Genomic DNA, 13340 nt, shown 5'->3' on the forward strand with positions numbered 1-13340 from the left:
AAATTTCATCAGATGCTTATCCTTATAAATTTTTGTGCTTTGAGTTCCAAATATAATTGGAGTTCTCCAATGACCTAGTGGATAGAGATATACTAACCAGTGTCAACTGACTCAGTTGGTATTGTTCTGACTGAGAAAGGAAGGGGTCTCGGGCTCCCCTCTCGCCCCTTTCCTGGTTTAATTTTGAAAAAGTGTTTTAGCTTCACACTTTTTTTCCCCCCCCCTCCCCAATCAAGTCTAAATCAGGGGAAACGATCACTGACCAACGCAAGCAAATGGACCGCTGGGTGGAGCACTACCTAGAACTACTGCAGGGAAAATGTTGTCACTGATGCTGTTCTCAATGCAGCCCAGTCTCTGCCAGTCATGGATGAGCTGGACGAACAGCCAACAAAATCAGAACTCAGTGATGCCATTGATTCTCCAGTCAATGGAAAAGCCCCTGGAAAGGACGGCATTACCCCTGAAATAATCAAGAGTGCCAAGCCTGTTATACTCTCAGCACTCCATGAACTGCTTTGCCTGTGCTGGGATGAGGGAGCAGTACTACAGGACATGCGCAATGCCAATATCATCACCCTCTGCAAGAACAAGTGGTTTTGTCACAGTATCAATCACCTCTGAGCCACAAGGTTGTGTATTCAAGTCCCACTGCAGCAACTTGAGCAGAATATCCATGCTGACATTCTAGTGCAGTACAGTGGGAGTACTGCATTGTTGGTGTTGTCTTCAATATGAGATGTTAAACTGAGGCCCTGTCTACCCTCTCAGGTGGATGTAAAAGATCCTATGACCCTATTTTGAAAAAGAACAGGGTGCTATCCATAGTGGCCTGGTCAATATTTATTCTCAACCGGCATTTGCTGTTTGTGTGATCTTGCGGTGCACAAATTGGCTGCCACATTTTTTTGTTACAAGAGTGATTGCATTTCAAAATTATTTAATTGGCTGTAAAGTGATTTGGAACATCCTGTGGTTGTGAAAGATGTTACATAAATGTAAGTTTCTTTTTTTGTTTTAATCCGTACAGACCTGTCGGATACCAATTCCTGCTGTGTGCTGAATTTGATCCTCTCAACCTGGGCATCAGTCTGGGTGCTTCAATTAGTCTTGGGACCGTGGGCCAGGTCAGCCAGGGTTCTTGTTTCTAATTACTATATGGTGACTTGATGGAAAGTGGGCATTTGTGGACATCAAGTAATATAAATCAGTTCAGCTGTGATGCTCTCCTTTTGGCAAATAGCTTGCTAATACACACTCTGGATTTGTGAGAAATGTCCACTTCGGTGAGATTCTGGAGAACCTTGCTGCTTAAAGAATCGTCCCCCACCAGCAGTTAGAGGGGGAAGATAATAGGCAAAAGGAAAAAAAAACTAAACCGGACTAAGCATGTGTTTAAAGGAGTTTTTTAAAGGAATTGCAACATGGAATATTTGTAGACCTTGGACGGTATCGTCCATTATGCACATCACTGAAATGTAGTCGTCCACCCTTCATTTAAAATATGACAACTTTAATATGGTGATGCATTTAGAATATTGCTATTTACAATGAAAAAGCAATTCTGCCAAGGTGCTCCTATGGGATTGGTATTTGCCTATCTGGGTTTACTTCTGGACTAGTGAAATTAAAGTTTGCCTGTAGTGGCTTATTTGATCCTAAATGTATTTTGAAATCTCAGCCCAGTGGTAATAGAGTCAGAGTCCAACAGCATAGAAACAGGCCCTTCGGCCCACTGCGTCCATGCCGACCATAATGCCTATCTATACTAATCCCACCTGCCTGTATTAATTCCATATCCCTCTGTGCCTTGCTCATTCAAGTACCTGTCCAGATGCCTCTTAAATGTTGCTACTGTTCCTGCCTCCACCACCTCTGGCAGCTCATTCCAGATACCCACTATGCTTTGTGTGAAAAATTTACCCCTTTGATCCCCTTTAAACCTCCTCCCTCTCACCTTAAGTCTATGCCCTCTAGTTTTAGTCACCCCTACCATGGGAAACAGACTCTGTCTATCTACCCTATCTACGCCTTTCATAATTTTATATACCTCTATCATGTCCCCTCTCAGCCTCCTTCGCTCCAGGGAAAACAGGCCCAGCCTATCCAATCTCAAGCCCTCCAAACCAGGCAACATCCTTGTGAATCTTTTCTGCACCCTCTCTAACTTAATCACATCTTTCCTGTAGTGCGGCGACCAGAACTGCGCACACTATTCCAAATGCGGCCTAACCAACGTTATGTACAACTGTAACATGACATCCCAACTCTTGTACTCAGTGCCTCGGCCGATGAGGGCAAGCATGCCATACACCTTCTTCACCACCCTGTCTACCTGTGTTGCCACTTTCAGGGAACTTTCAGAGAGTCCAAGGTCTCTGCTCAACAACACTCCCCAGGGCCCTGCCCTGGTTTAACTTCCCAAAATGCATCACTCACACTTGCCTGCGTTCAATTCCATTTGCCAATCCCTTGCCCACTTTCCCAGTTGATCTATATCCTGTTGTAACCTCAGACAACCTTCTTCACTGTCCACTATACCACCAATTTTGGTGTAATCTGCAAACTTACTAATCATACCCCCTACATTCACATCCAAGTCATTAATATATATGACAAAAAACAGAGGGCCCAGCACCAATGCCTGCGGCACACTACTGGTCACCGGCATCCAATCTGAAAAACAACCCTCCACTACCACCCTCTGCTTCCTATCACCAAGCCAATTTTGTATCCAATTGGCTAGCTCACCGTGGATCCCATGTGTTCGAACTTTCCGGACCTTGTCAAAGGCCTTGCTAAAGTCCATGTAGACAACGTCCACCACCCTGCCTCGTCAATCCTCTTGGTCACCTCCTCAAAAAATTCAAATTCGTGAGACATGATTTCCCACGCACAAAGCCAAGCTGACTATCCCTAATCAGACCTTGCCTTTCCAAATGCATATAAATCCTGTCTCTCAGAATCCCTTCCAATAACTTTCCCACCACTGATGTAAGGCTCACCGGCCTGTAGTTCCCTGGCTTATCCCTGCTGCCCTTCTTAAATAAAGGCACATTAGCTATCCTCTAGTCTTCTGGTACCTCACCAGTGGCTAACGATGATACAGGGCCCCTCCTGAAGTTCCCAGCATTGCAGATGCCAGACCTCAGCCAATTCGATTCACTCTGCGTGATATCAAGAAACGACTGAAGGCACTGGATCCTGCCAAGGCTATGGGTCCTGACAATAACCCGGCAATGGTACTGAAGACCTGTGCTCCAGAACTTGCCGTACCTGAGCCAAGCTGTTCCAGTACAACTACAACACTGGCATCTACCCGGCAATGTGGAAAGTTGTCCAGGTATGTCCTGTACACAAAAAGCAGGATAAGTCCAACCCGGCCAATTACCGCCTCATCAGTCTACTCTCAATCATCAGTAAAGTGATGGAAGGTGTCATCAACAGTGTCATCAAGCAGCACTTGCTTAGCAATAACCTGCTCAGTGATGCTCAGTTTGGGTTCCGCCAGGGCCACTCAGCTCCTGACCTCATTACAGCCTTGGTTCAAACATGGACAAAAGAGCTGAACTCCAGAGGTGAGGTGAGAGTGACTGCCCTTGACATCAAGGCACCATTTGACCGAGTATTGCATCAAGGAGCCCGAGCAAAACGAGTCAATGGGCATCAGGGGGAAAACTCTGCTGGTTGGAGTTATACCTAGCGCAATGGAAGATGGCTGTGGTTGTTGGAGGCCAATCATCTGAGATCCAGGACATCACTGCAGGAGTTCCTCAGGGTAGTGGCCTAGGCCCAACCATCTTCAGCTACTTCATTAATGACCTTTCTTCAATCATAAGGTCAGAAGTGGGGATGTTCGCTGATGATTGCACAATGTTCAGCATCATTCACGACTCCTCAAATACTGAAGCAGTCAGTGTAGAAATGCAGCAAGACCTGGACAATATCCAGGCTTGGGCTGATAAGTGGTAAGTAACATTTGCGCTACACAAGTGCCAGGCAATGACCATCTCCAACAAGAGAGAATCTAACCATCTCCCCTTGACATTCAATGGCATTACCATCGCTGAATCCCCCACTATCAACATCCTAGGGGCTACCATTGACCAGAAACTGAACTGGAGTAGCCATATAAATACCGTGGCTACAAGAGCAGTCAGAGGCTAGGAATCCTGCCGCGAGTAACACACTTCCTGACTCCCCAAAGCCTGTCCACCATCTACAAGGCACAAGTCAGGAGTGTGATGGAATACACTCCGCTTGCCTGGATGGGTGCAGCTCCAACAACACTCAAGAAGCTTGACACCATCCAGAACAAAGCATCCTGCTTGATTGGCGCACCATCCACAAACATTCACTCCCTCCACCACCGACGCACAGTGGCAGCAGTGTGTACCATCTACAAGTTGCACTGCAGCAATGCACCAAGGCCCCTTAGACAGCACCTTCCAAACCCGCGACCTCTACCACCTTGAAGGACAAGAGTAGCAGATGCATGGGAACATCACCACCTGCAAGTTCCCGTCCAAGTCGCACACCATCCTGACTTGGAACTATATCGCCGTTCCTTCACTGTCGCTGGGTCAAAATCCTGGAACTCCCTTCCTAATAGCACTGTGGGTGTACCTACCTCACATGGACTGCAGCGGTTCAAGAAGGCAGCTCACCACCACCTTCTCAAGGGCAATTAGGGATGGGCAATAAATGCTGACATAGCCAGTGAAGCCCACATCCCATGAATGAATGATTAAAAAAAAAATACAAAAATCTCTGCCAGGGCCCCAGCAATCTCCTCCCTTGCTTCCCATAGCATCCTAGGATACAACTGGTCAGACCCTGGGGATTTATCCACCTTAATGCGCTTCAAAACCTCCCAACACCACCACCTTTGTAATGTTGATATGCTCCAGGATATTGCTGTTCCCTCCCTTGAACTCACTAGCTTCCATGATCTTCTCCATGGTAAATACAGACAAGACATATTCGTTTGAGCTCGCTCATTTCCTGTGGCTCCCCACATAGATTACCACACTGATCCTTAAGGGAACCTACTCTCTCCCTTGCTACCCTTTTACTCTTAATATTCTTAATATAGAATCTTTTAGGATTCTCCTTTATCTTATCTGCCAGGGAAATCTCATGGCCCCTTTTCACCCTCCTAATTTCCTTCTTAAGTGTACTCCTACATCCCCTATACTCCTCGAGGGACTCGCTTGATCCCAGCTGCCTATGCCTGACATATGCCTCCTTCTTTGTCCTGACCAGACCCTTAATATCCCTCATCAACCAAGGTTCCCTAAACTTGCCAGCCTTGCCCTTCCATCTAACAGTAACATGCCGGCCCTGAACTCTTCCTATCTCACTTTTAAAAGCCTCCCACTTGCCAGACGTCCCTTTACCTGTAAACAGCCTCCCCCATTCAACTTTTGAGAGTTCCTGTCTGATGCCATCAAAATTAGCCTTCCCCCAATTTAGGACTTCAACTTGAGGACCAGTCCTATCCTTTTCCATAACTATCTTGAAGCTAATAGAGTTCTGGTCACTGGTCCCAAAGTGCTCCCCCACTGACACATCAACCACCTGCCCAGCCTCATTTCCAAAGAGGAGGTTGAGTGTAGCCCCTTCTGTAGTAGGGCCATCCACATACTGCTTCAGAAAACTATCCTGGACACACTTAACAAATTCTTCCCCATCTGATCCCTTAGCACTAAGGCAGTCCCAGTCAATAATAGGGATGTTAAAATCACCTACTATTACAACCCTATAATTCCTACACCTATCTCTGATTTCCCTACATATATGCTCCTCCAATTCCCTCTGACTATTGGGGGGCCTATAGTATAATCCCATCAAAGTGATCACTCCTTTCTTATTTCTAAGTTCTAACCATATGGCCTCACTGGATATTCCCCCCAGGATATCCTCTCTAGGTACTGCCGTGATGTCCTCCCTAATCAATAGTGCAACTCCCCCTCCTCTCTTACCTCCACCTCTGTCACGCCGGAAGCATCGGTATCCCGGAACATTGAGCTGCCAGTCCTGCCCATCCCTCAACCATATTTCCATAATAGCTATAATATCACAATCTCATGTACTGATCCAAGCTCTGACTTCATCTGCCTTACCGGTAAGGCTTCTTGCATTAAAGTAAGTGCAGTTTAGCCTACCAGCCCTTCCACACTCCCTGTCCTGCCCTGCCTGCCTACTGGACTTGCTTGCTTTAACCTCTACATTTGCGTCAACTATCTCATCGGAGAGGCGACTACTTTGGGTCCCACCCCCCCCTGCCAGACTAGTTTAAACCCTCCCCCGAGTAGTACTAGCAAACCTCCCCGCAAGGATATTGGTCCCCTTCCAGTTCAGATGCAACCTGTCCCTCTTGTACAGGTCATCTCTGCACCAGAAGAGATCCCAATGATCCAAGTAGCTGAAGCCCTCCTGCCTACACCAGCTCTTCAGCCACACATTCATTTGCCTTATCCTCCTATTCCTACCCTCACGAGCATGTGGCACAGGGAGTAATCCTGAGATTACAACCCTAGATGTCCAGCCTTTTAACCTTCTGCCTAACTCCCTATATTCACTTTGCAGGACCTCCTCTCTCTTCCTGCCTATGTCCTTAGTACCAATACGGACCACGGCCTCTGGTTGCTCACCCTCGCCTTTCAGAATGTCCTGTAGCCGCTCTGAGATATCCTTGACCCTAGCACCAGGGAGGCAACATATCATCCTGGAACCTTGCTTGCAGCCACAGTAACGCCTCTCTGCACCCCTTATAGTAGAATCCCCTATCACTATAGCTCTTCCACCCCTTTTCCTCCCCTGCTGTGCAGCAGAGCCCTCTGTGGTGCCACGAACTTGGCTGTTGCTGCTTTCCCCTGGGAGATCATCCCCCCGCCCCAAACAGTATCCAAAGCGGTATATCTGTTTGAGAGGGGGATGGCCACAGGGGACTCCTGCACTACCTACCTGTGCCTACTACTCCATCTGGTGGTCACCCATCCCTTTTCTGCCTGTGCAGCCATTACCTGCGGTGTGACCACCTCACTGAACATGCTATCCACGACGTCCTCAGCATCACGGATGCTCCACAGTGAATCCACCCGCAGCTCCAGCTCCATAATGCGGAGAGCCAGTAGCTGCAGATGGATACACTTCCTGCACACATGGTCATCAGGGACACTGGAAGCGGCCCTGATTTCCCACATCACGCAGGAGGAGCATATCACAGGGCTGAGCTCTCCTGTCATGACTTACCCTGAGATTAATTAGTTACTCCCTTAATTAAAACATACTAATTACACTAGGGGCCTTGTTCTACCCACTCCAATCTTCTCTTCTTCTTCTTTGGCCTCCTTGTCTCGAGAGACAATGGGTAAGCACCTGGAGGTGGTCAGTGGTGTCAGTCGCTGCGAGGCAACTATGAAGTGACCTCTCCATGGCGCATGCCTGGGCGAATGTATGGAGGTTGAGAGTTGCCCAAGCGTCAAAACCCCCCTCTTGGCCTTTCTGGTGGGGTCCTCCAATCTAAAGCCCTTAATAAGCTTCATTGAATTAAAAAAAAAACACTTTAGTAGTCCTCACCTTATCTCCTTTTTTCAACAAAAAAAACTTATCCTTTAGTGCATTTAACTATCTCAAAATAGCAGTGACTCACCCAACCAATCACCTTGCAGCTCTCCTCTGATGTCACTGTTGGCTTTTTTTTTCAAAACTCCGGCGCGCTGGAAGAGCTCCTCTCCGCTCCGCTCCCAGAAGGTAAGAGACCCCACGTCGATCCTTGGGCTCCGCTCTCAGCGTTCTCCCCACAGGTCCACTCCACTCACGGTAGGTAAGAGACTGGGCCTCAATCCGTGGGCTCGATCTATCGGCTCCGCTCTCTGCGTTCTCCCCACAGGTCCGCTCCACTCCGCTCCCACAAGGTAAGAGACTGGGCCTCGATCCTCAGGCTCGATTTATAGGCTCCGCTCTTGTCGTTCTCCCCACAGGTTCGTTCCACTCCTCTCTGCTCTCAGAAGGTAAGCTGCCATAGTATATGTGCCCCAAATTGGCAATATTACAAATGCAGTTTGCTTAGTATGGGAAATGGAGAAATGTCACTCCTGTGTAGTAAACGATAGCTTTCGAGCATTTGGCAGCGTGGAAATAGATTCCTTTACTTCTGGCTATGTTGTATCTGAGTAGGCACTGTTTATTTCTGTGGTTATGGGTTCTTAAGGAAATCACATGCATTCTCTACATTAGGCTGTGAATTTTCAAAAAGTTAGATATTAAAATTAAATTAAAATAAATTGCTATGTACACATGCACTTTAAGATTCATCATAGTCCTTTCTTGACTTGTAAGTCAGGCTTACAAGGCACTGAAATTTGGTGTATAGCTCCTTGATAGCTCAATGAATCCTACAGAGCACAGTAGTCCTAATCTCTAGTCTGAACAAAGTTACTGATATAAAAACAGAAAATTCTGGAAACCAGCGGTACCGATAGCCATCAGTGTACTCGAAAAAGGTAAGGGAGGCGACCTGTGCAGGACTGGAACAAAGTGTCTCCCACGAACCAACAGGCCATAGTAATCCTTATTTTGGAGGAAGTGAGTAGAGTCAAAGGGGAAGTTCAGTGTAAGAACAAGTTCAGTCTTGTGGAGTAAGATGTTGGTGGATGGAGGTAAGTTTGGCCTATGTGCAATTAAGAAGCAGAAGGCTCTCATCTGAACTGGTGGGGTTTGGAGATGTAGAGGGACAGGACATCCAGGTTGAAAAGGAGATGGTTAAGGTAAGGAAACTGGAAGCTGTTAAATTGGCATAGACTATCAGAAGAATCACAGATATAAGTGGGAAGAGACTGGAAAAAGGTGGGAATATTGAGTTGAAAGAAAGAAATAAGTTCCATGGAGCAAGAACGGTGATTTACTTGTACTTTCAATTTAATACACTATAGTCACTGCTCACAACATGGTCCCCTCTACATTGGGGAGACCAAATGTAGATTGGGTGACCACTTTTCTGAACACCACCATTCAGTCCTCAAGCGTGACCTGCCCCATTTTAATTCTCCATCCTACTCCTACTCTGATCTTGGTCTACACTGCTCTAATGAAGCTTGAGGTATGCACTTTATAGCCTTCAGGACAACATTGAGTTCAATTTCAGATCGTAACCACTGCTTTCGTTTTGTTTTTCAGAAAGCAGCTGCTGATAATTCTGCTGTTGCCATTTATAGCTCTTAGATGGATCTTTGGTAACTTCACTTGCCATTACTGCCCCTTTTTGTCTTGCATCGCCATCCTTTTGCCATTTAATCACTCCTGCCTTCCACTCTATCACAGATCTTCCCTTTTGTTCTTTCTTCCCACAACCCCGCCTCAACCCCCCCCCACCCCCTACATCCTTGTTTCTGTACTTGCTAAAAGCCTGTTACATCTCAAGCTTTGGCCAATTCTGATTAAAGGTCACGACCTGAAAACTAAACTCTGTTTCACTCCACACAGATGTTGCCTGACCTGAGAGCTTCCAACGTTTTGTTTTTATTTCAGATTTCCAGCATCTACAGTATTTTGCTTTGTCTGATTTAACTGATGTCAGCCAGAACTCGATAGTCAGTCTTGCATTCTCCATTTGGGAGAGGAAAATCAGCCTGTGTTCCACTCTAGATGGCCACCCAGTGACCTCCATTGGACAGGGACATACTTGGCTCTTTTGTGATTGAATAGCATTCCGATTTCATAAGATTCATAAATGATTTATCAACATTTGGGGATGTACTGGAAATGTCTATGGGACTGCTTGCAACGAGGAGTCAATAGGGACAGTGAGAGAATTGGCCATACAATATATATTCGAAAAATGAGATGCATGTTCCATTTTAAAAACACTAATGTCAACTCCTTTCATAGGAAATGCCAGTTCACATTTACCTGCAATACACCAAGTTATGCCCCACCCCCACCTCACTTGCTTATAACCTGTGACTTTTCTAATATTTGTCAGTTCCGAAGAAGGGTCACTGACCCGAAACGTTAACTCTGCTTCTCTTTTCACAGATGCTGCCAGACCTGCTGAGTGGTTCCAGCATTTCTTGTTTTTACACCAAGTTATGCTTGTAGATGGTGCTGTGAGAAGACTTTCAATGTTGAAGGCATGACTGCTTGCCTTTTCACATAAAGCTGAATGTTACTTGGTGTTACGCAATGCCTATTGTAGTAAGTGTGTGGTTTGAAAAGCTGCTTTGAATCTGTTTGTACTGGGTGTCACTGTGGAGTCACTATTTTAGTTCTTCAGCCTCCAATGTGTGGGCCACCTTGCTAAAGATCAATAATTAGAAGGTAAGAATTGCAGTTTTATTTTTAATCTATTTTAAAAGCTTACTTTTTAATCATTCATGAGATTTGGGCATCACTGGCAAGGCCAGCAAGGATTGCCCATCCCTATTTGCCTTTGAGAAGGTGATGATCCGCTTTCTTGAATCATTGCAGTCCATATGATGTATGTATACCCAAAGTGTTGTGACGCAGGACGTTCCAGGATTTTGACCCAGCAACAGTGGTATAGTTCCAAGTCAGGATGGTGTGTAACTTGGAGGAGAACTTGCAGTTGGTGGTGTTCCCTTGCACCTGCTGCCATTGTTCTTATAGGTGGTAGAGGTCGCAGGTTTGGAAGATGCTGTCGAAGAAGCCTTGGCAAGTTGCCTCAGTGCATCTTGTAGATGGTACACACTGTTTCTACTGTGCGCCTTTGGTGGAGCAAGTGAATGTTTAAGGGATGGATGGGTTGCCAATCGGGAGGGCTGCTTTGTCCTTGATGGTGTCAAACTTCTTGAGTGTTGTTGGAGCTGCATTCATCCTAGGAAATGGGAAGCATTCCACCACACTGCTAACTTGTGCCTTGTTGATGGTGGAAAGGCTTTGGGAAGTCAGGAGGTGAGTCACTCATCATAGAATACCCAGTCTCTGACCTCTTGTAACCACAGTATTTGTGACTGGTCCAGTTAAGTTTTTGGTCTATGGTGACAGCCAGGCTGATGATGTTAGGGTTTCAGCAATGAATGTCAAGGGGAGATGGTTACATTCTGTCTTGTTGGAGATGGTCATTGCCTGGCACTTTGGCGCCAATGTTATCACCACTTCTTAGTCCAAGTCTTGCTGCATGCAGACACTGACTGCTTCATTATCTGTGGAGGTGTGTATGAAACTGAACATTGTGCAATCATCAGCGAGCAGTCCCACATCTGACCTTATGTTGGAGGGAAGGTCATTGATGAAGCAGCTGAAGAAGCTTTAGTCTAGGACACTGCCCTGAGGAACTCCTGTAGCAATGTCCTGGGATTAAGATGATTGGCCTCCAATAACTACAACCATCTTCCTTTGTGCTCGGTATGAATGGAGAGCCCCCACCCCGAGTCCCATTGACTTCAATTTTACTCAGCTCCTTGCTGCCACACCGGTCAAATGCTGCCTTGATGTTGACTGCAGTTGCTCATGTCACATCCTATCTCTGGAATTCAGCTCTTTTATCCATATTTGGACCAAGTCTATAATGAGGTCGGAGGTGAGTGGTCCTGGCGGAACCCAAACTGAGCATCAGTGAGCGGATTGTTGATAAGTAAGTGCTACTTGATTGTACTGTTGACAACACCTTCCATAATTTTGCTGCTGATTGAGAGTAGACTGATGGGGATATAATTGGTCCGATTGGATTTGTCCTACTTTTTGTGGACAGGACACGCCTGGGCAATTTTCCACTTTGATGGGTAGAGGCCAGTGTTGTAACTGTACTGGAACAGCTTGGCTAGGGGCCCGGCTGGTTTATTATACTTGGCCATTATAAATTGCCCCTAGTATAGGTAGGTGGTAGGGAAATATAGGGACAGGTGGGGATGTGGTAGGAATATGGAATTAGTGTAGGGTTAGTGTAAGTGGGTGGTTGATGGTCGGCACAGACTTGGTGGGCCGAAGGGCCTGTTTCAGTGCTGTATCTCTAAACTAAACTAAACTTAGCGGAGGGGTCAATAACCAGGGGGCATAGATTTAAGGTAAGGGGCAGGAGGTTTAGAGGGGATTTGCGAGAAAAAAATTTCACCCAGAGGGTGGTTGGAATCTGGAACACACTACCTGAAGGGGTGGTGGAAGCAGGAACCCTCACAACATTTACAAAGTATTTAGATGAGCACTTGAGAGGCCACAGCATACAAGGCTACGGGCCAAGTGCTGGCAAATGGGACTAAAATAGATAGGTGCTTGATGGCCGGTGTGGACACAATGGGCTGAAAGGCCTGTTTCTGTGCTGTATAACTCTATGACTCTGTCAGCCATGGCTGGAAAAAAACATTTACATACCAACAGACATCGAAGCTGAGGAAGCACATTCCAGGGCCTGTTAAAGAGGATAAAATCCACAAGGGCCAGGACTGGTTAGACCAGCTAGTCACATGACTAACTGGCTGTTCCAGTATTATTTTTTGAACTGGCCGCAGAGAGTTTGAACTCAGCAAGACTGTTTGCTCCTGGACTGAGATGATCTCTCCTGTCTGCTCCCATTTCTTTCTCACAAGCCTCTGAATCCACTGAACACACATGAACCCCAAGAGAGAAAAGTCTCCTACAGCGAACAAGGTTTAAGGAGAATACTGGGCCGCAACGAAAAGCAAGAACCCCCTACAATCAAGGACTCTACAGTGAGCTCGAAGAACCGTAACAAAAACTCTTCAGAAATTGCCTCCAACTTTTCCACTTTATTTTTCTTCTGCTCTTTTCTCTCTCTAGTTGCATGTGTGTATTGCACATGCATGCATTGCACATGCATGCTAGCATGGGCGTGACGTGTATCATAGGCATCAACCGAATTAAAGTTTAAGTTCAAGTTTAATAAATTTCAACTTTTCTTCTTTAAACCTAATAAAACCTGTTTGTGCTGGTTTCTTTGCCTTATAATTGAAAAGCAGTGAACAAGGATTCACTAAGGGGGAGCTAAAAACACTGTCTGTTTAAAATTAAACCCTGTTATGGTAAGACCAGGTGAAGGCTGAGAGGGACCCCTAGACACCTTCCTCACCGGGCCCAGCTTATATCTCACTCCCCGTTCATTTCAGTTTCTCCCGCTGCCCAGTTTTTTCATCCATGGTTGGACTTTACATTTCATGGACATAAATCTGTAAAGACTTGTTTTGTTATGAGCTTTCTTTTTTTTATTAGAAATAATATGTTGCGTAATATCAAATTTCAGGGCATAGTTAATCTTAAGATGTATGTAAAATGTTAACTGCATTTGCCTCTTGTTTCACAAAGAGGGTGATAATTATAGAGGGGAAGAGAAGTAAATTACTACATGCAAGTTGTTACGACCG

Source organism: Heterodontus francisci, chromosome 9 (genome assembly GCF_036365525.1).
Source record: "Heterodontus francisci isolate sHetFra1 chromosome 9, sHetFra1.hap1, whole genome shotgun sequence".
Classification (NCBI taxonomy): domain Eukaryota; kingdom Metazoa; phylum Chordata; class Chondrichthyes; order Heterodontiformes; family Heterodontidae; genus Heterodontus; species Heterodontus francisci.